The sequence below is a fragment of the Rhineura floridana genome, chromosome 9 (assembly GCF_030035675.1).
Source record: "Rhineura floridana isolate rRhiFlo1 chromosome 9, rRhiFlo1.hap2, whole genome shotgun sequence".
Lineage (NCBI taxonomy): Eukaryota > Metazoa > Chordata > Lepidosauria > Squamata > Rhineuridae > Rhineura > Rhineura floridana.
In genome coordinates this window covers 102,013,292-102,035,671 of record NC_084488.1, presented here as the reverse complement: position 1 = coordinate 102,035,671, position 22,380 = coordinate 102,013,292, and the positions used below count along the sequence as shown (strand labels likewise).

The window sequence follows — 22,380 nt, the reverse complement described above, 5'->3', positions numbered from 1 at the left end:
TCCCTAACCATGTCAGTGAGTCCCACAGCCCTGAAGATAGCCCTCAGGACTACACCCTTCACCTTTAAAGTGCCAAAACGTGCTCACCAAACCTTAATTTCCTTACTATCCAGTGGAGATTGGTGGCTCCAATGCTGATGGGGCAGTGAATCCATTCTGGGCTTTAGCAGGTTTTTTTTTTTTTTGACTACTCTATACTGATGTGGTGGTGGGTGTACTTAGAGGGGGGTCATCTTTAAATTGGCTAATTGGCTATATTGGTGGGTAACTATGAGAAGTTTGGAACAGCGGAGACTGGTGGTTCCAATGTCAGTGGGGCAGTGAATCCACTCTGGGTTTTAGTCCAGTCTTTCAATTAACTGTCCAAGCTGCTGCCAGGCCTCCCTTATTCTTGAAGCCTCCACAAAAGCTGCTCACTGCTGCTGCTTTGGGCACAGGATTAGTTCAAGCCCCAAATAGCCATCAAAAGCAAAGGCTTTTATTTTACAGGCTCTGTTAGCTTCTGATTTTGCAGTGAGTCAAAAAAGGCTTCTTCTCAGATGCCCTGATGTTCAGGGCAAATGACCAATTCAGCAATCAAGATTCCCCCCATCCTGAGAGGTAATATTTTGTTCATAACTGGTTTCTGAATCACACTAAGGCATGTTCACCATAATTAGTCTTGGCTTCTGTCTTAGCAAGGGAAGAAGTAACTCTCGTTTAGTATATTGCCTCTATTTCTCTCTCAAAGAAAGCTCCCTGGATGGTCATGGGCTTGTGGTTGTTTCTGGATTCTAGTCAGGTTACAACATTGCTCTGAGCTCTTTGAAGAAAGGGCAAAAGTATTAAATGGTGATGGGCTTGCATCAGGCTGGCACAGAAGGGAACCAAGCCACCCTAAATTCAGCCTTTTTCACCCAGCCAGATCTCCATGTTCCCATTTATCCACTCCCCTCACTGCAGATACCACAAGTCCTCTCAGCCCCTTACCTCCTACCACACTTATTGTGCTGCAATGGGCTGGCTCTAGCTCCCCTGAACATAAGAAGAGCCCTACTGGATCAGGCCAAAGAAGTCCATATATATGATGGTATTCAACTAAGCAACTCAGGGTAGACCCGCTGAAGTCAGTGAACACAATTTAGTCATGCCTATTAACTTCAATGGGTCTACTCTGTGTAGGACTAGCATTGAATATCACCCATTAACATTTTCCATTCTGGAAATACCTACCGCTTAATGGAAAGCAAAGAGACAAACATGGAAGGTAATTTCGTAGCGCATTGGTACAGAGAGGGCGGCTAGCAGAACTGGGACTTCACCACTGGCTTTGCAAGAACTTTCATGGAGAGACTTGAAAATTGCTGTTCACATTTTCCCTATGTAATATGAAAATAAGAATAATGTCACAAATGGCAGTATTGAATAGAGGACAAATCAAATCAAATATGGTTTCTATGTATTGGAATGTTTTTGCATTGTATATGAAAAAAAGAAAAAAAGAAAAAGAAGACCCATATAGACCAATGTCCTGTTCTAACAGTGGTCCATGAGATGCCTTGGGGAAGCTCGCACGTAGCACCTGGGTGTAATGGCACTCATCCCACTGTTATTGCAACAATACTGCCTCTAGCAATGGAGGTACACGGTGGAGAACATAGGCATATTGCATAGTAGCCATTACAATTCATCATGGCTTGCAGCAGAGCTTAAGGAAGAGAAAAGAAAAGGAAGGAAATCCCCCACCCTTTCTCAGATGCCTGGCATGCTGCATAGTAGCATGTTAGACCACAAGCAGTTAAATAAAAGTTAATTTCCTTGTGAACTGCAAGAGGGTTTTCTTTTCTTCTTTGTCAGCATAAGCGACATAACTCCAGTCAATATAACCTCTACATCATGACTTCTTTCTCTTCTTTTGATTAGCTGTTTGGACATTTTCACACTTTTCTATATTTTAGTATATTTTTGAACAAGCTGCAAATGGATGACGAATTAATCATTTTGTTTTTAGAAGAAAGGACTTCAAATGTGGGATGTGTATTAATAAATGAGACTTTGACAGACACTATTATTATATTTCTTCCTCACCACAATTTAGATGGTGCAAATAAGCAGCCAGCTACACATCTCTGCATTCCTGGTGGCAGAAGATGTTTTGGAAGCCTCCATTATGTTGTCAGGAGTGATGGGCTCTGTAGTTTTGATTGCTCCCAAGTACAATCCACTCAGTCAGAAGCAATTAAAACTACAGAACCCAGGGAGTTTTGTGTGTATGGTGATGGAGAGCTTCTCTACACGCTTGGAAGCTTCCATGTTTTTTTAGAACACAATGGGGCTTTATAAAGTAGCTGCTCCACCACTGTCCTCAACCATCAATGACACCAGTTTGTCTCCCTCTCCCAGGGTAAGTTTGGGAAAGGGGTGAAAAAGAGAAACTGAAAGAAGAGAAAACAATGGTTGGCATCAAGTTGAACTAGGAACTTTTTGGGAGGGTTTTCCATTTATGTCCTACCTTTCATGCAAGGAGCTCAAGGTGGAATGCAAAAATGGTTCGCCCCCTCCCAATTTCATCCTTACAACCTTGCGAAGTAGGTTAAACTGAGACACAGTGACTGCCCCAGGGCCCTAGTCCAACAATCTAACCACTACATCACACTGGCTGTCAAGCTGAGCCAAACATTAGAGGGGAGTTCTGAACTCATGGGACTTCTTTTGAAGCCATCTCAATTCCAGATTTGGTACCACTTCAATATCAAATATGAAACACCACTGTCTTTCAAAATTCATGAATTCTCCAAATTTCGCAGTGGAGTTCTCTAACAAAAAATGTTTATAAAAATGCATATATTAGAGAGGAAATGTGCATAAAACATATATTAAGGAAAATGAAATACAAAAATGCATTATATTACAGAACATTATGTGCAAAAATGTATATATTAATCAAACTGCATACCAAAATGTGTTTATTAGGAGAAATTCACACTACAATGCTGATGAATTTTCATAAGGATTTTTTTTTAATTGCAAATTGCTGCAGAAATGTGGAGAACTGAATTTAAGATTAGAAAAATGAGAAAGAGAACCCAAACTGACAGATTTGTATCCCTATGTTATAGTCAGCCAATTATGTAACGCTCCTTATGCAATTATTGCTGTTTCTAATCCAAGGCCGGTTGTTGCCAAATAGGACTACCTTTCTAAATAGACCCTAGATCACTTCAGATCAAAGAGTCACTTCCACAGATGCTGAGTTCCTAAGAAGCACTGTCTCACATGGAACATTTTTGTGTCTAGCACAGAAATAAACTAGCAGAGGTGACCCTGGCACACAGATCTATTTAATGTGCCAAATTGTATTTTAGGATTACTAATGCCTTCAGCATACGGTGACAAAAACATGATTAGCACTTATAAACAAAAACAATGAACCAAGGATGTCTTTGGATGATAACTGAGGGAAGTGGGAATGAGTATATTTATCCAAAATGTTGCTGTTTTTCTACAGTGGTAGAAAAAAAAGCTATTCCTCAAAGAAATAAAGAGGACTATCAGTACTTTAAAGCCAGAAAACACTATTCCTTATTTTGACAGCATGCACAAAAATTTGTAGAGGCTTTTACAGTGTAGAAATTAGTTACAAATTGTAACTAATTACAAATCGTGTAATATGTATACAATTACAAATTGTGACATTGCAGTTAGGGATGGGATCTTTTGGCCAGTGCCACTTCAAAAGCATTCTGTCGACAGGCAGTATTTGAGTTTTGCCCACTGTCTGCTGCTTTTACCAGAAAGAAAAAAATCAATCAATAAAAGGAAATATCAATATTTTGAAAGTAAATATTGATAAAGAAAAGTGGCTTCACCACCTCCTCCTCCTCTGCTGTGACTGTGGCTGGCCAGTTTTCATGTTAACAAGCAGAGACTGGCTGTTTTCCTTTTGGAAAGGAAAGGAGGAAATAAACTTTCAATGCCCCCATCCCTCACCTCCTCCTCAGCAAACCTAATGTGGGCAAGACCGTCTTGTCTGTAGGCTTACCTTTGAATCATTTAACAGGTTAACACTACAGAGATTAGAAGGCAAACCTAGAGAGTCTTGCCCATGTTAAGGACCCCCTAGAGACTCTCTAGGGCTAGGCTTGCCTTTAATCTCTATTATAGACTTGGCTTGCTTGCTTCCGCTTGGAGCTTGGATTATTCAAGTGAAGGGAGGGTGGCACAGAGAGAGAGAGAGAGAGAGAGCTGTATTGCTGTGCTGTGCATAAAAGTAATAAAAGAATAATAAATTTGAGGAAATATTTAAGAAAAAAATCTGGTATTGGGGAAAAGCCACTGAAGTTCAGAGCAAACAGGATCATTCTGCAAAAATGAAGAATATGTGGACCATTGCAGATTCAGTTCTAAATCTAGATTCAGCTGAATTCTCTCATCCCTAATTGCAGTATAGTGAATTGTACAGTGAATCTGAAGTGCAGAATGGCTGTGGTTTATCTTTACTAGGCTTTCTTAAGAATCAATATGTTGTCCACAATCCAAAAAAAGAGCTGAGCAGTCATGAACTCACTTAATTCTGTTGGATTGTGGCCATTATCTCTTAAGGGTACCTGTTGGAGTTTCAATAGTGGGCTTCTGAGATCTTTCAAATCTAATCCAAATGAACAGCTGCAGAGGTGAATCTTGTAGAAAGGAAATGAGACTTCACAGAAAATCAACACTGGGCAACATTTCAGAATTCAAATGTGAATTCTTTGAATTTTGCATTGGAATTTCAATTGTGAAGCATGCTGGGGGGTTTTAACATTAAGCTATGCTACAAAGTTCCCAAGACTATAGTTTAAACATGATGCAGGAACCTTGCTGAAACTATGTTGTTCCAGGCTGGGCCAACTCTATGTATACTGTCCTGAATTCCAAGGGGAAAGAAAAGTGATATAGATTAGATAGATAAGATAGATAAGATAGATAGATAAGATAGATGATAGATTTCCTTCTATCAACTTGCTAAATTCAGTAGTGCTAGACTTTTGTTTTTCTCAAATCCCTAATCATAGATAGAAAATATGTGACCCTCCACAAGCTGCTGATCCACTACTCCTATCATCCAATACTGCTGGCCATTCTGGTAAGGACTGATGGGGGTTTTATTCCAGCAACACCCAGAAGACCACAGATTCCCCTTCCCTGGGCTCCCAAAGTTGGAATGTTAAGAATTTAAACTTAAGAGAATATGGCTTTGACTTTCTGTATGTAAAGTTAAGTTTGAATTTAATTGATTATATATGAAGGCTCTAGTAGGTCATGTGGTAAAAGAATTTTAAAAATTGCAGACCTGCATGAACCACCTCCACTCTCAAACACTTTTGGTTAGTTTGCATGTGTTCTGTTGAGATAGACCTCCATGTTTATTGTTCACTGACACCTAATAGCCAATGGGTAAGATGACAGCTCATCTCATATGGAATCCCAATAAACAGCAGATGAAGTGGACTGACCACAAGCAATGGTGGTGAATGTGGGCCTTGAACAATCCCCACTAGGGATAAGCTACAGTTCATGCAGAAAACTAACAAGATATCTAGTTTTCTCTGTGCAGGAAATAGCCCATATTTGAGAGCATTCATTATGCAAACATTCCTTCAGTCTGGAACATAAGAACCAAACTGATACTAAGCCAGGCTGTTGGTCTATCCAGCTCTGTATTGTCAGCACTGACTGGCAGCAGCTCAGAGTTCTTCCCCAGCACTTCAAAAAATACTGGAGATTGATCCTTCTGCATGCAAAGCAGATGCTCTACAGCTGAGCTACGGTCCTAGAAAAGAAAGAACCATCTCATCTGGGTTAGACCAAGGGAGTAAGTCAGGAGGCAGAACAGATGGTCATAACAGCTTTGTGGCTTCACCACCACTGCTGTTATCTGAATCCACACTTGGCTATTAATAAAGCAATCTAGTCAACAGAAACCAAAGTATGATATGGCATAATTAAGCAGGAGTTACAAAACAATAATAGCACCAACAACAACAACAGCAGCAATGTGGCTAACCAGACCATCCAGATTTGTATAAAGCTGTAACCAATGAAGTAGCAATTGTATGAATATGAAGTAATCTGCATCAAAACGGAGACAAAAGCTCTTCCTTTATGCAATGTTAAAGAAGGATTTAATTTATACTTATTCACAAAACTGGAGGAGACATAGTTCAGCTGTTGCCATTAGCTTCCCCACCCATGTTGCTGCATCTTAATGAAAACCTTGTTAATATTTAAAAGTGCATTTAGAACCCCTAGTATACAGCAACAGCTATGTCATATTTAAAAAGCCACCGATGTTTTATAAAGCACTGCTGTTGGGATAAAAGAGTAGATGTCAAGCTAATAAATGCCAGTAACAAAATACTTCGAATTTGCAACTTAATAGAACTTCTTAACGTGTGTTGTCATTTGTTAATGGAAGAAACAAACTAACAGATAGACAAAGAACACCACACCACAAAACAGCAGGGATGCTGCAGCTGAAAGCAGTCCCTGCAAACAAACAGGCTGTTTGTTTGTTTTAAACAGCATTCACTTAATTGGTTTCCTATACTAGTTAAAGGGTAATTCCGGATTACTGATGTGACATAAGACTACAACATATCTAGGGAAATGTTCTGGATCCCAAGATTCAATACCCAACTGTTCAGTACCCCAGAACAGATATTCAGGGGACATGGGGGTTGCAGGGGGAGGGGAACAAGCAAAAATTGCCCCCCATCTCCTTTGTTTAAGGGACACCTCCTACTAGAGCAACAGCACTAAGAGACCCAGTTAAATTCTGCCCCATATCATTACTTTATATTGATTGTGAGCCGCTTGGGGACCAAAGTTATAAACCACTAACACATAGGAAACAGTGGGATAGTTATTCAATAAATAAGAATATGAAAACTGTCACAAATTGTCCATTTACAGCACTCTGCTAAAAATACTGGGAAATTCTTAGTGCATGAGCTCTACGTCAGAAAGAAAGCTGGGTAATTCGGATCTGTTCAGGATGAATTCTGATTTCTGGGGGGGTCATGTGGCACCTTAAACACTAACAAAGACATTAATTTAAAGGGTAATAAAACTCCATCAGTTTTTACTTCTTCAGATGTATGAAGTATTATTGTGAGTTGCAGGCACATGTATACATGTTTGGGTGGGAGGTCAAAAGTGAGGTATCAAAAGTGAGATTGCGGGCAAATGCAATGCAGAAAAGTACAGGCTGTGGTAATTAAAAACAGTTTGTGTTAATACAGGCATCCTGGTATTGGTAAGCCAATTCATATAATATTAAGTACGTGACCTCACTTTTTACAATCCCACTGTCCCTCCCCATCCAACCATGTATATAAGTACTGTAGCTCAGGATGATACTTCATGCATCTAATGAAGCAGACTGTAGTCCACAAAAGGTTATGCCATAATAACTGTTAGTTAAGGGCCACAAGATTCTTTGTTGTTCTTTGCTGCAAAAGATTGTCATAGCTACTTTTCTTGAAATTGTTAACAATGGAACGTCCCTGATTTCTGAAGTATCCCTTATGAGGATTAGCTCTCTACAGTCTGAATGAACTGGGTGAATCTAAATTAATACCCATTTTTAAAGAAGTGCCTGTCACTCAAAGGCAAAATGACTGCATATGAATTGTTTCTAAATCAATCCATGTTTTATTAAACTATATAAACAACATTGTAAAAAGTAATGATTTGATGTGAATTTCAGTTTTCTCTCTTGTAACAAAAATCAAAACACTTCCAACCACGTCTAAGCCAAAATTTCGCCAAAACATTCTGAGATTTTTCTTTTTCTCAGCCCCCCCAGTAAAAGAAGGCTACTTTGCAGACATTTCTCTGAATAATCTCCACCGTGTGTGTGTGTGTGTGTGTGTGTGTGAGAGAGAGAGAGAGAGAGAGAGAGAGAGAGAGGGGGGGGAGGGAGGGAGGGAGGGAGGGAGGGAGGGAGAGGGAGAGAGATGCTAGGGGACATTCCCAGCCCCACCTGGAGATGCCGCAGACTGAACCTGGGACCTTCTGCATGAAAAGCAGAGGCTCTACCAATGATCTATGGCATTAGATTAAAAAAAACAACCTCAATAATGCCTCACTTTTACTAGGTTAGAAAACTCCCTGTCATTATGATGCATGTGCAGAGGAGGCACTGCAGTTGCTTCTGTCCCCAACCATCATATATAACATTTGCACAGAGACTATATGAGTACACATAGCCTCCTGTAAATACAATCTGTGACCCTCCCTTTTTTCCCCTATTGGCCCACCACTGTTTATTTCGCAGCTAACCACTATGGATGGCTATTCTACTCTCTGCCACATGGGGGCATACTTGATAGCAGTGCAGCTACACCCACATAGTACATAAAACCATCATAGAGTTGGAGTTAGTTCAATTTATTTGACATTGAAATCCATGAAAGATAAGTTAGGCCATGATTAACTTGTCCCACTGATGTCAAAGGACCCTAAATTCAGCTAACCTACAGCACAGTCCTAACCATGTCTATTTAAAAATCAGTCCTCTTCAGTTCAGTGGAGCATTCTTCCAGGAAAGCAGGGTTAGGATTGCAGCCTTACTCTAGATCTAACCCGTGTCTCCCCTCCCCCACACACAAAAAAGTGGTTGAAGGTCAACAGAACTGCCTGCTCAATCCCCAGACATAGCCTAAGCATATTACTGAGTACTGACCTAATTTATAGGTTGTTGTATAGAGTATTTATTGTTGTTGTTATTGTTGTTGTTGTTGTTAATAACAACAACAAACAACCTGTCCTTCACCCAGAGGTCCCAGGGCGGGTTACAACAAGTTCAAAACACATAATTAAAACAATTAAAAAACAGCCTAAACTACACCACAGAAAATAGAGTGGGCCCTAAAAATACACATCTCGGATGTCAAAGGCCAGTTAAAGAGGTGCGTCTTCAGCATTCACTGAAAGTTGTACAATGAAGTTGCCAGATGCACCTCAGTGGAGAGGGAGTTCCATGGCTTAGGGGCTGTCACAGAGAATTATTTATTTGTTTATTTAGTTGCATTTCTAAACCGCCCTATAGCTAGCAGCTCCCAGGGCGGTGTACAACATGATAAAACCACAATATTTAAAATACAGCAAGTGTGTATTACGCAGACAATATAAACATTATATAAACAAAGTGAAAGAAAACTAAAAAAAATAAGATTAAAAGCTTAAATACTTTAAAATGCCTGGGTGAAGAGGTGGGTTTTTACCTGGCGCCGAAAAGATGACAGAGAAGGCGCCAGGCGTATCTCATCTGGGAGGGCATTCCATAATTCGGGGGCCACCACCGAAAAGGCCCTAGATCTTGTTACTGTTCTCCGGGCCTCTGTATGGGTTGGGACCCGGAGAAGGGCCTTAGACGTCGAGCGGAGTGAACGGGTAGGAACATAGCGGGAGAGGCGTTCCATCAGATATTGCGGTCCAGTGCCATTAAGGGCTTTATAGGTAAGGACCAACACTTTGAATCTGGCCCGGAAACATGTTGGAAGCCAGTGCAGTTGGGCCAGAATAGGTGTTATGTGGTCGAATTTCTTCGTCCCAGTAAGAACTCTGGCCGCAGCATTCTGCACTAGCTGAAGTCTCCGAATCGTTTTCAAAGGTAACCCTACGTAGAGAGCATTACAGTAATTCAATCTAGAGGTTACCAGAGCGTGAATAACTGAGGCTAGGTTCTCCCTGTCCAGATAGGGTCGTAGTTGGGCTACCAGCCAAAGCTGGTAGAACGCATTTCGTGCCACCGAGGCTACCTGGGCCTCAAGTGACAGAAGCGGATCTAATAAGATCCCCAAACTACGGACCTGTTCCTTTAGGGGGAGTGTAACCCCATCTAGGACAGGTCTGACATCAACCATCTGAGCAGAGGGCCCCCCAACTAGCAGCATCTCAGTCTTGTCAGGATTGAGCTTCAGTTTGTTTGCTCTCATCCAGTCCATTATCGCGGCCAGGCAGCGGTTCAGTACAGCAACAGCCTCGCCTGAAGAAGATGAAAAGGAGAAATAGAGCTGCGTATCATCAGCATATTGCTGGAAACGCACTCCATAACTCCTGATGACCTCACCCAGCGGCTTCATATAGATATTAAAAAGCATGGGGGACAGAACTGAGCCCTGCGGGACCCCATACTGGAGCGCCCAGGGACTCGAGTAGTGTTCCCCAAGCATCACCTTCTGGAGACGATTCTCAAGATAGGAGCACAGCCACCGCCAAGCAGTGCCTCCAACTCCTAACTCCGCGAGTCGCCCCAGAAGGATACCATGGTCGATGGTATCAAAAGCCGCTGAGAGATCAAGGAGAACCAACAGAGTTACACTCCCTCTGTCTTTCTCCCGACAGAGGTCATCATACAGGGCGACCAAGGCTGTTTCTGTACCAAACCCCGGCCAAAAGCCGGATTGAAATGGATCCAGATAATCAGTTTCATCCAAGAGGGCCTGGAGTTGGCGAGCAACCACGCGCTCTAGAACCTTGCCCAGAAATGGAACATTTGCTACCGGCCTATAGTTGTTAAAGTTATTAGGGTCCAAGGAGGACTTTTTTAGGAGCGGTCACACTACCACCTGTTTCAGGCAAGGTGGGACCACTCCCTCTCGTAACGAGGCATTAATTACCTCCTTGGCCCAGCCGGCCGTTCCATTTCTGCTAACTTTTATTAGCCACGAGGGGCAAGGGTCCAGAGCGGAAGTAGTTGCCCGTATCTGTCCAAGCACCTTGTCCACATCCTCGAGCTGTACCAACTGAAACTCATCCAATAAAACAGGACAAGACTGTGTTCTGGACACCTCATTAGATTCAACTGTTACAATATTGGAGTCAAGGTCCTGACGGATGTTTATGATCTTGTCTTGGAAGTGCCTCGCAAACTCATTACAGCGGGCTATTGATGGTAATATTGCGTCCGGAGAACCAGAGTGTAAAAGTCTCCGGACAACCTTATAAAGTTCCGCTGGGCGGTTACAAGATGACTGAATGGAGGTAGCGAAGTATTGCTTCTTCACCATCCTCACCGCCTTCACATAGTGTTTCGTGGAGGCCTTCACAAGTGTATAATTACAGCCGTCGGGAGTTCGTCTCCATTTACCCTCCAACCGTCTCCTTTCTTGCTTCATCACTCTTAGCTCCTCGGTAAACCAAGGGGCCAATTGAGCTCTGCAATGGAGAGGGCGCACCGGGGCGATTGTGTCAACTGCCCGGGTCATTTCCGTATTCCACAGAGTGACCAGGGTTTCAACAGGATCGTCAGTTTTATCAGCCGGAAAATCCCCCAGAGCCCTCTGAAATCCTTCAGGATTCATTAGTCTCCGGGGACGGACCATCTTAATTGGTCCTCCACCCTTGCAGAGGGGAGAAGACGATGTGAGTCTAAATCTCAAGAGGCGATGATCTGTCCATGACAAAGGAATAGATGTAAGATTCCTCACTCCCAGATCACCTTCCCCCATTCTAGTGGCAAAAATCAAGTCTACAGTATGTCCTGACACATGCGTCGGGCCAGCAACAAATTGAGACAGCCCCATGGCTGTCATGGAAGTCATGAAGTCCTGAGCCGCTCCAGAGGCGGCCTCGGCATGAATGTTGAGATCCCCCAATACCAAAAGTTTGGGAGATCGCAACACCAAGTCCGAGACCACCTCTGTCAGCTCAGTAAGGGAAGCTGTTGGGCAGCAGGGTGGACGGTACACCAACAGTATTCCCAGTCTGTCTCGCTGGCCCAACGTAATGTGCAGACACTCCAGGCCATTAGCCACTTGGATGGGGTGCCTAACAAGAGAGATGGAACTTCTATAGACCACAGCAATTCCCCCTCCCCGACTCTCGGATCTACCCAGATGCTGAACCGAATACCCAGGTGGGCACAACTGGGAGAGATTAATACCTCCCAGATCGCTCACCCAGGTTTCGGTAATGCATGCCAGATCGGCCGCCTCATCCATGATTAAATCATAGATGAGGGAGGTTTTATTATTTACCGATCTGGCATTAAAGAGCAGCAACTGGAGATCTGAGAGTTGGCTGGTAGAACTACCAGCAATCCTGTGGATGTGAGGAGGACCGGAACACGGCACAGCCACCAGTTGTCTGGGCCGAGTTCCCCTTAACTGGCAAGTCCTCCTCACAGCGCCATACCTCCCATTACCCGTCACTGCGCTGATTGGGGGCCCCTCTGGTCCTCCCTCCCAACACCCTATCCTCTCCCCCAGGCACATAATAAAAATAAAATAAATTAAAAAACTCATACTCCATACACAATCACACACTCATTCATACAACCATTCATACACCCAAATAGCACAAATAGCACAGCAACAACAGCAGGGTCCCAATAGCCACGAATCGCAACAGTGGCAGCTGTAACGTCAGGGGCTCAGAAGCTATGAGCAGCAGCAGCACAGGCAGGCAGATGGCTCTCCCTCCCTGGGCAGCGATGGTCCTCTTCCCCTTGCAGGCAGTGGGTCTCCCAAGCCCCCTCAGCCAGCCGGCTTATATATCCCCTCCAAAGAAGGGACAGATGGAACAGTATCAGCCACAGCTGGCTGAGTACCTGGGGCCTGGTCCTGCAAGGTGCCACGTGCAGAGCAGGAGCCCAAGAAGGAGAGAGCAGAGATGTTATCCAGCAGCAGCACAGCAGCACCAGCACCAGCAGCACAGGCAGGCAGATGGCTCTCCCTCCCTGGGCAGCGATGGTCCTCTTCCCCTTGCAGGCAGTGGGTCTCTCCAAGGCCACACACTGCATATTGATGGCACCTCACTCCCAATCTCCTGATGACAGCTCCCAGTGGCTTCATATAGATATTAAACAGCACATAGGACAATATGGAATCCTGTAGAACACCACCATATAATTCCCATGGTGCTGAACAGTAACCTCCCATAACCTTTTTGGAAGCGGCTCTGGAGGTGTGAGCAGAACCACTGAAGCACTATGCCCCCAGTCCCCACCTCCTCGAGACATTCCAGAAGGACACTGTGGTCAACAGTATCAAAAGCCACTGAGAGAACAAGGAGAAAGAACAGGTTCGCATTCCCCCTATCTCTCTTCCGACAGATGTCATTAACCAGGGTGACAAAGACAGTTTCAGTGCCATGGCCAGGCCTGAAGTCAGACTGGAATGGATCCAAGTAATCAGTTCCCTCCAAGTATGCTTGAAGCTGGACCTCCACCACCTTCTCAAGCACCTTGCCAAAAAGGGGTCATATTATACATTGCTTTCCTTGATATTCACACAGTGCAACATAAAATATCAAATATTATTCCAAAAATATCAGTTCAAATTTTTCATAGGAGAGGCAGTTAAATGCGCTATCATCTTGAGGTAACCTTGCTCTAATCTGATGTGACACTAAAAACCTTGCACGAAAATCACTGAAACTGTACAGGCATTCTGGATGAAAAGTATATAAATATGTAATAAAATCAGTGCCATATCTGTTGAGAATATCCATACTTTCATGCAATCAAGCTGCCTCTGTCCCTCATACCACCTTTTTGCATCTCATGGTTACAAATGATTATCTTAATCTTTGCTGATATCAGCAGTATTTTCCCTAGTCACCTTTTCCCCACTGTAACTCATCAACATGTTTAAAATCACTTGTAAAAATAATTCTGCAGAATTGTAGGGTGGGGAATAATATGGTATATGGTCATGAAGAGCCAAAGAGTCAGTGGCAGAATTTCTTCTATGGATGCAGAAGGCCTCAGGTTCAATTCTCAACATCTCCAGGTAAGCCTAGGAAAGACCCTTGTCTAAAACCCTAGAGGGCCACCTCCAGTGATTGGAGATAATACTGAGCTAAAAGGCCCAATGGTCTGATTCCGTATAAACTAGCTTCTTATGTTCCCATGGATAGCCAACCACAGCCAAGGAACTCAATCCCCGGGTGGCTTTTCATGATGCATTGTAAATGATAATAATTATTTCTAAATTTATGTCTATACATATAAATTAACATATGCAATTGGTGTCCTCTTTTGTCACACATTTCCTCTTTTTTTGGAAATAAGTAAGTGCTCCTGTCTACATTTTGCTCTCCCTGCCATACCTAGGGTTGGAGGGGAAATTTGATTTAGTTCACATTTAAAGGTCCAACTTTTCAAAACAGCACATGAACTAAAACACAGCCATCTATCTGTTAGATCGTGTCTCCCTCTATGACCCTGTCCGAGCTTTGAGATCATCTGGTAAGGCCCTACTCACTATTCCATCTTTCTCACAAGTTTGCCTTGTAAAAACACAGAATAGGGCCTTTTCAGTGGCTGCCCCTAGACTGTGGAATTCCCTCCCTAGCGAGGTTCGATTGGCTGCCTCACTTTCATCTTTTCGTGCCCAGGTGAAGACTATTTTATGTAGACGTGCTTTTAATTAATATTGTCATATATTGTAATATTGTCATATATTTTTTAACTTATTGTTGATTTAATTCATTTTTAACTGTTTTAAATGGTTTAACTGATTATGGTTTTTATCTGTAAGCTGCCCTGAGTTCTTCTGAAATAGGGCGGGGTATAAATATTTTAAATAAATAAATAATATCCTTTGAAATTTGCACTTTTCTGAATCTTTGCAATGCAGTTCTCCAGCCAAGTAAAGTATACAAAATGCTTTGCAAAAATGTGAATAAACAAGGAAAAATGCTTACATAAATGTGTATATAAAGAGAATTTCACAGTAAAATGCTGATGAATTTTCAGGGGGACTTTTTTCCCCCAAAAAAATTGCAAACTGATGTGGAAATGTGGAAAATAACAGGAAATGCAGAGAAGCCAGAGCTGATATATTTGTCTAACCCTAACCACACCTCCCATTAATCCTATTAATCCCCTCCCTATCAACTAGCCACAGTTTTAGCTATCTTGCTATGGCACCCAAGCTGTTGTTACTGTAGCAGACATTGTTATGCATCCTTGGAAGGCCACGAAGGCAGTCTCCTGACTGATTGTTAGCATGATATTGGTTCAGATGCACAACAATAAATAAATGCTGCCAATTATTTTAAATGAAAGCAGTCCTCACTGGAAGCAATCTCAGAGCTACTTTGGACAACAGAGGAAGTGCTTCCCCTTCTCATTCTTCTAGGTTCTGTCCAAGGAGGAGAAAGGTGCAGAATTGCAGGAGGAGGAGGCTGCACAGTGCATCCCTTTTCTGTGGTGGCCCCCGAACTCTGGAACAGCTTACCTGAGGAGATACGCCTGGCGCCTACGGTATTTTCTTTTAGGCGCCAGGTTAAGACCTGGCTATTCTCCCAGGCATTTTAATGTTTTTATGTTTAATTTTTTGTTGGTTAACTTGCTGCTATGTGTTATTGATTTTATTATATTATTGTATTTTAATCCAGTTTTGTACACCGCCCAGAGAACTACTAGCTATGGGCGGTCTAGAAATGAAATAAATAAATAAATAAATAAATAAATCCCTATGTGATGAGTAAAGCAATGTGGATATAGGCTGAGCACTGAAGGGTCTGCATTTAAGAGTCCTGGTGTAGTCACCTATTTTTATTTGAGTAGCTAATGTCCCTTCCTAAATGATTACTAGGAGCTTAATACCTATGCAAGCTGAAGATAAATGATCCACTGAGCACCCTTGACTTTTCTGGATCAGGTTATATCTCGTTAATTGCCTATGAGAAGCTGCTCAATGTGATGTTTCACAGCACACTGACTTTCCAATACATACTTGCTTATTTCATCTTAAGTCATTTTTCCCCTTCCTCATTTTTTTCCGTTACTAATTTTAGTTTATTAACACAGCTCTTTTTCTACCTTCTGTAATAACAGGAATCAATCAGAAACAGCAGTTTTCACTTCCACAAGATCAGAATCTATTATCAGGCAATCATTCTTTGTATTAATAGTAAGTTCTCAGACAACAATTTATGTAATAGAATGCGCTGATTCTGCACTGCAGACTCGCATGCATTTGTTTTTTTCCCCTCCCTTCAACTAACTAAGTGGGGAAAACTTGATTTAGAAATTGGTATCTAATGCACATTCATTTGATCCCCTGGTGTTTAAGCTTTGATGACATTGCACAGTATTTGTGTTTATAGTCTGTTCTCCTCATCATTCATAGCTAGATGTTGAGGGTAAATTGGTTTCAGCGTCTCTTTCTACTCAGTCACTGTTCTTCAACCCCAAATGTTGCTGGACTACAACTCCCATTATCCCCAGACAGCATGGTCAATAGTCAGGGATGATGGGAGTTGTAATCCATCAACATCTGGGGACCCAAATTTGAAGAACACTGTACTAGGTGGTATTTTTGTAATATGTAAAAAAGCAGTTTCACACACAAGGGAAAGTAAGTGAAGATTTTATGATGAATTCCAGTTGTAGCATTTAAACATCTATTCATTATTTACTTATTTTAAACATTCCTATCCTGACTCTCTGAGCAAAAGGCTTCTGAAGTGGCTAATTGTTTTTTTTTAAAAAAATCACATAAACATTTTAAAAATAAAAACAATTATTTATTTATACAAGAATGTCAAAATCACCTTTTGTCCTAAATAAGAGCCCCAGAGGTGATGTACAAAAACCAAACCATCAAAACATGTTTAAAGAATAAAGACACAATCCTAACCTACTTACCAGAGAGTAAACAGCACTCTCCCCTCCTGAATACCAGTTGCTGGAAACTGCAGGAGGGGCAAGTGCTATTGCACTCAGTTTCTGATTGCAAGCTTCCCACGCTGATCTGGTTGGCCACTGTGAGAACAGGATGCTAGACTACATGGGCGACTGTCCTGATCCAAGAGGCTCTTCTTATGTTCTTATGTTAATAAAAACCAAAGACATTAGAACAGTAAAAACAAACTTAGCCAGTAGCAGAACATTAAAAGAAATTAGACGATATTAAAAGCTAGAGAGAATAAAAACACCTGCAACGGCTGCCTAAACACTATTATTGTGGGCACGTCAGGGGGCAGGGCAAAATTTTCTACTGATGGAGCATGAGAGCTAAGAAGGTAAAACTCTGCTCCTCATCTCCACTCACCCAACCTCAGAAAGTAGCCAATCCTGACATATTCCCTGGCACTGAATTAATGTTATTATTGAAGAGTTTATTAGAGTAAAGAGACGATATGGAGGAGCCCTGATTAAGTCAGACTCTTGCCAAGAACCTCCTTGAGCTGGAGCAGTGTATTAAAGTATCATGGATAACAGTCATTGGCTAAAGATCTCCAGAATTATGTTTAATAAAACCAATTCTGTAAATTGTAAGCTCTTATTGCTCAGGGAAAAAGTTGTGACAGGCGGGAAAAACCAAGAAGTGAAAATGTTTTTTAAATGGTTATCTTTCACACCATATGATCAGTTCTAAATACTGTAGCACAACCCTGTAGCCGGGGGAGGGGGGCATTGGGTTGTGCTCCCCTCAGGACTTTTTTGGGGGAAATTGTCTTCTTTTTAATTTGTGACATGATATACAATGACAACCTACATTTAAAGAATGATAGCTTGATTTAGGAACAGGAGCAATTTCAGAATAGGACATTCTGAAAAATTCAGTGAATAAGGAAGGGCGAGTGCACAACAAAAGCCTCATCTGCAAGAGCCCCCAAAAGTCTGCTCACACAAGGCTTTCCCTGATTGAGGTTGATTTTTTCATGATCATAGTGACCCTATAATTACTTAAGTGATCCTGAAATAAAAAAATAGCCTGTATAAAAACATGACCTTTGGAGAATTAAACATTAGAACTTTATATTATGGGCTAGAGTTAGACTCCACCCCTTGCACTTTCATTTGCTCTGCTGTTCATTTTCAGTTGTGCTGTCTACCCAGCCAACAACAACAACAATAAATGTTTGTTTGCCTGTAAAAAGAGTTTGTTTATTCTGCAGTTATTAAGATGAATAGAGCAGGATTGGGTGTTTATTGCTAAAGGATGAATAAAGAAATAACTTCAAGTGATCAGAAAAAATGGCTACCCTACATTTCTCTTTACTCTCTTAAAGCAATCACTATACTCACAATCATAATGGCTGTTTTTTCTTCTTTTTTTGATTACTGAGTAGCAAAGGATGAAAACAGCCTTTGATGAATAGAAATATTGCTGTGTACGCTACATTTAGCTAGCTGGCTGGCTACTAGGGTTGTGAGGTCACTGTTTTTTGCCTGGAGAGTCCAGTTTTTGGAGGTCCTCTCGAGGTCTTTGGGTGAGTCACCTTAATTTCCAGACGCTTAACTTTCATTTTTTTAAAAAATTAAGTTTCTAGGTGGTCTGGTTCAAAGGATATAAACCAAAATGTCAGCCCCCCCTCCACAACTTCTTTCAGTACCGGCTGTTCTAATCCCTGTGCTTTCAGGTTTTTGGCCAATAAGTGAAGTCAGGGCTGTGATTGACAAGATTTGTTGACCCCCCAGGCAATACCTAAACCCCATTTCAAGTTCTGAGAACAGTTTCCTTTTCCTGCTTGTTACACATCAGGAATTCAGTAAATATATAGCTTTCAGCAGCATAAAGAGTACTTTCTCTGTACAGGATTGGGACTTGCTTCTGAGTAAACTTACACAGGATTGCACTACAACAGAAGATCACAGCAGGATCTTGGTGGGCATACACAGTAAACAATTTTAGTTATAATTATAATAAAAGTATGCATGCAGGGTTTTTTATTACTTGCAAAAAAAGGCATATTATACATTTTATTTTTCAGTAAATTTTTGAACAGAAGCTTTAAAAAGTATACATGCTGCAGTGTTATACTTTTCTAATTAAGGAGTCAAACAAGTTTAAATTTTACTAGACTGTTGAACAGGGCAGTTTTGAAAACCTTCCCAATATGAAGTTTTTCTGGGAGTAAAGTTGCAATGCTAATTCCACATCCCCCCCCCAAAAATGCCCCACCTAGAAATGTGGCTGCCCCACCTATTAAGGAAGGATACTGGGTGCTATAGCAGTAGGGTTGCCAGGTTGGAAGCATCCCAAAACCTGAGATGTCATGGGGGGCCTAGTGATGTCACGGGGTGGGCCCTAGTGACATCACTGGGAGGGCCCTAGTGGCATCATAAAGCAAGATACATTAAGTATCAACCACAGTTGCTTGGAGCATACCATTCAAACAAAAAAAAATGCCTTTCCTGTCCAAAACACCTTCTCTCGACTTCTGTGCAAGAACCCAGTAAATTCTTTGCAAACTTCAAGAGATGGACACCTAGGGATATTGGGAGGGGTGTGTGGAGAGAGAGAGAGAGAGAGAGAGAGAGAGAGAGAGAGAGGTTCTCTCAAGGACAGATCTGTCCTGTTTACTTGCCGCCCTGGGCTCCTGCTGGGAGGAAGGGTGGGATATAATAATAATAATAATAATAACAGTAATAATAATAAATGAACATTAACATTAGCTCCACCAAATAATATAAATTAATGAATTATTTAAATCACTCATTGCATCTTAGAGGAATATAGGAGCATGAAATATGGTCTATCCAGAAAATAAATCCAATCTCTTGCACAAATACCTAGAAATTCAGATTTGATGAAGATCAAAGTACTGCAGGAATTATTTTAGGTAACTGTGATAATCCTTAGGAGAAATAGTTCTTCCACTATACACACCACGTTGTACATTCCCATTACCCTCTGCTTAAGACAATAACATTTTTCTAAATCCTGTGATGTTAAAATCTAAAGCTCTCCTATAAAATTTTACATTTTATAGACAATATATATTAATTACAGAACTTCTGAAATATATTTTCCTTATGCTGGAAGCACTAGTTAGTCTCATTTAAAAAACCCTCCACTTTTTACATTTTCTAGGTTTATTCACTCTCCCACACATGCTTCTTATTTTAAAATGTGTTGTCCTGGAGTGCTCCAAGCACTACAGGCCTAAACCCAAGTATGGAACACATCTCTTCTAGTCTAGCACCAGCAAGCACACCAGGGCAGTTGTTTCATAGAGTCTACAAACCTATAATAATTATAGATATGCCATGCATTAATTAGTGCATGGTGTGTGCACATCTCCAGCGGCATCTTAAGGCAAAAGGAGGGGCCATGTACCTGAGCCTCAGTGTATGAGGTGCAGTCAATGAAGGGGGGCATAGGGAGCTGCCTGCCACCAAGTCAAACCATTGGGTACATCTATCTCTGTACTGCCTACACTGACTGGCAGCAGCTCTCCTGCATTTCAGGCAGGGAGTCTTCCCAAGCCCCACCTGGCAGGAGCCCAAACTGAAGTCAACCTGCAAGAAGGTCTGGCCGGGGAGCCAGAAAGCACCCCCAAAGCCAGAGACTCCGGCCAAAAACCGGAGATCTGGTAACCCTGTATAGCAGCAAGTTCCACAAGTTCCTCCAGTGCTCCACTGATGCAAGTGCTCAACTATTCACACAAAGTGTCTTTAAGTTTCACAAATGTAGGGATTTGCTCAATTCAAAATTCTTTCCCCTTTTGATCAAATTTACACAGGTCAAGCCACCTCCCCACTCCAAGTGAAATTGGGGCTGGAAGTTTGCAGCAACCCCACACATGCCCTTCTAAATGAATTACCAATGCCAGGATGTCTGTGTTATCAGCTACTCTCTTGCTCTCTCCCCACCCCTTCATGAAAGACACAGTCCTGGGCATAAAAAGAAAACAAATATCTGATCCTCTTCAAAGTACTGCTAAGCTTTTAGTTTTAATTAAAATAATTATAATAAGTTCTTGCACTAGTTCCTAATAGGAGTTAATTATCTTGCATAAGCCCATATCAAATTTTCAGATACTTTCAATAAACAAAAATAAAAAAGGCCCAGTCCAGCCCATGAAGGAACATGGAGGTTTGCCATTGAGAATCTCCTCCTCCCTGCCCCAGTTGGGTCGATGAAGAAACCAGATTTTCTCCCCCTCCCATTATGCCAGCCAAACTTTTTGGGGAAGTAGTTTTCCACTAAGAATCTCTTCTCTCTCCCCTCCCACTGAGAATAAAAAGGGCCAGGGCCAGCCCATTAAGAAACCAGATTGTGCCCCTCCCCCACCTGAATACACTTTTGGGGTAGTCTGCCACTACTCTTCTTATTGAGGAGTGTATATGTTATATGGCAGTGAGGACCCAGAAGCTGAACAATGATCTCACAGAGGTTCAAAGGGGTCTCCTGCCCTCTCTAAGCCGCTCCTTCTGGAATTTATTGTTTTAAAACCTTTTTTTTTTTACTCCTGAAGACATAGGTGGGACCATAGGGATGATTGTGATTGGCTGCACTGTCCAGAGATGGGCAGAAACAAGTCTAGAGTATCTCTAAATGTGAGGTAATATATTGAATATGAATGTAAGGAACAGAGAAGAGACTGGGTTACAGCTTTGGGGGCCTTGGGGGTGTAAGGTGGGCAGTGCCCCACTTGCATTTTGTGAAAGGCCTCCACTGATTTTATATATATGCCAAAAATATATATAATCTTCACATGTTTTGGAATGACAAACATTGTGACAATATACAATTTTAATGTGATGGCATGTGTTTGCAAACATCTCTGAACCAAACTAGCATGACACGGAACAACATGCAGTGTGTTTTTTATATAGCCAAAAACTGCCATGATTTAGTTTTAACCCATTTCAACCCACACAAGAGACAGTCCACTGAAAATAAAAACCCAGCTTGAGGGATGGGGCACCATTGCCTTTGTGGCAACCTTGAAGGCGCCATCTGGGGTGACCTGCTAAGGTATAACTCCTGAAAAGGACTATAGCAAAGATAAACTTTATGTAAGGTGAAACCATGTAGCCACCTTTGCCAGCAATGTGATATGCTTCCAACGGGATCTATAAAATTAATGAATTTTAATTCATAATTATAGTTTTATCCTATTACTTCACTCCCACCCCCTCTATGCCACTGCCTGTCCTTGCTCCCCACCAAGTTTTAAAAGTCTCATTCATCCTACAGTCTTATCATTATCCAAATAATGATCCAAATAATTATTAATGTGCTTCTTGATCCCCAATAACAATTGTGGGAGAAAAATCAATATGGTTGCTATGGATCCACTAGGTAAAACAGAACAAAGCAAAAACCTCCACAGCTGTCAGTATGGGAATAGCTAAATAACTCTTGCATTTAATATCTTCTCACAGATCCCCAAGGCACTGTTGCTTAAGCTGGTGTCTCCCATGTTCAGAACAGTTTTAATTTCCTGAAAGAAATAATAGTTACACAGAAATGAGCTCCTCTTCTACAAGCCTCTTATTAAAATGCTACAAAATCTATATGTCACAACACTATACCTGATGTTAGTGATCATGGTGTTAAAAGACACTGCTACTCTGTAATGCAAAGTAAATCCTTCTGTCTCTATCTGCATTATACATAGGAGTATCATACCACTTTAAACAGTCATGGCTTCCCCCAAAGA

At 41.7% G+C, this 22,380-nt stretch overlaps 1 protein-coding gene across 1 annotated transcript in view; it reads left to right on the top strand.

Annotated features, from left to right (window-relative positions):
* GRID2 (glutamate ionotropic receptor delta type subunit 2) overlaps positions 1 to 22,380 on the top strand; it is an 887,701-nt gene that overhangs the window by 625,766 nt on the left and 239,555 nt on the right. The gene's annotated exons all lie outside the window — the stretch shown is intronic.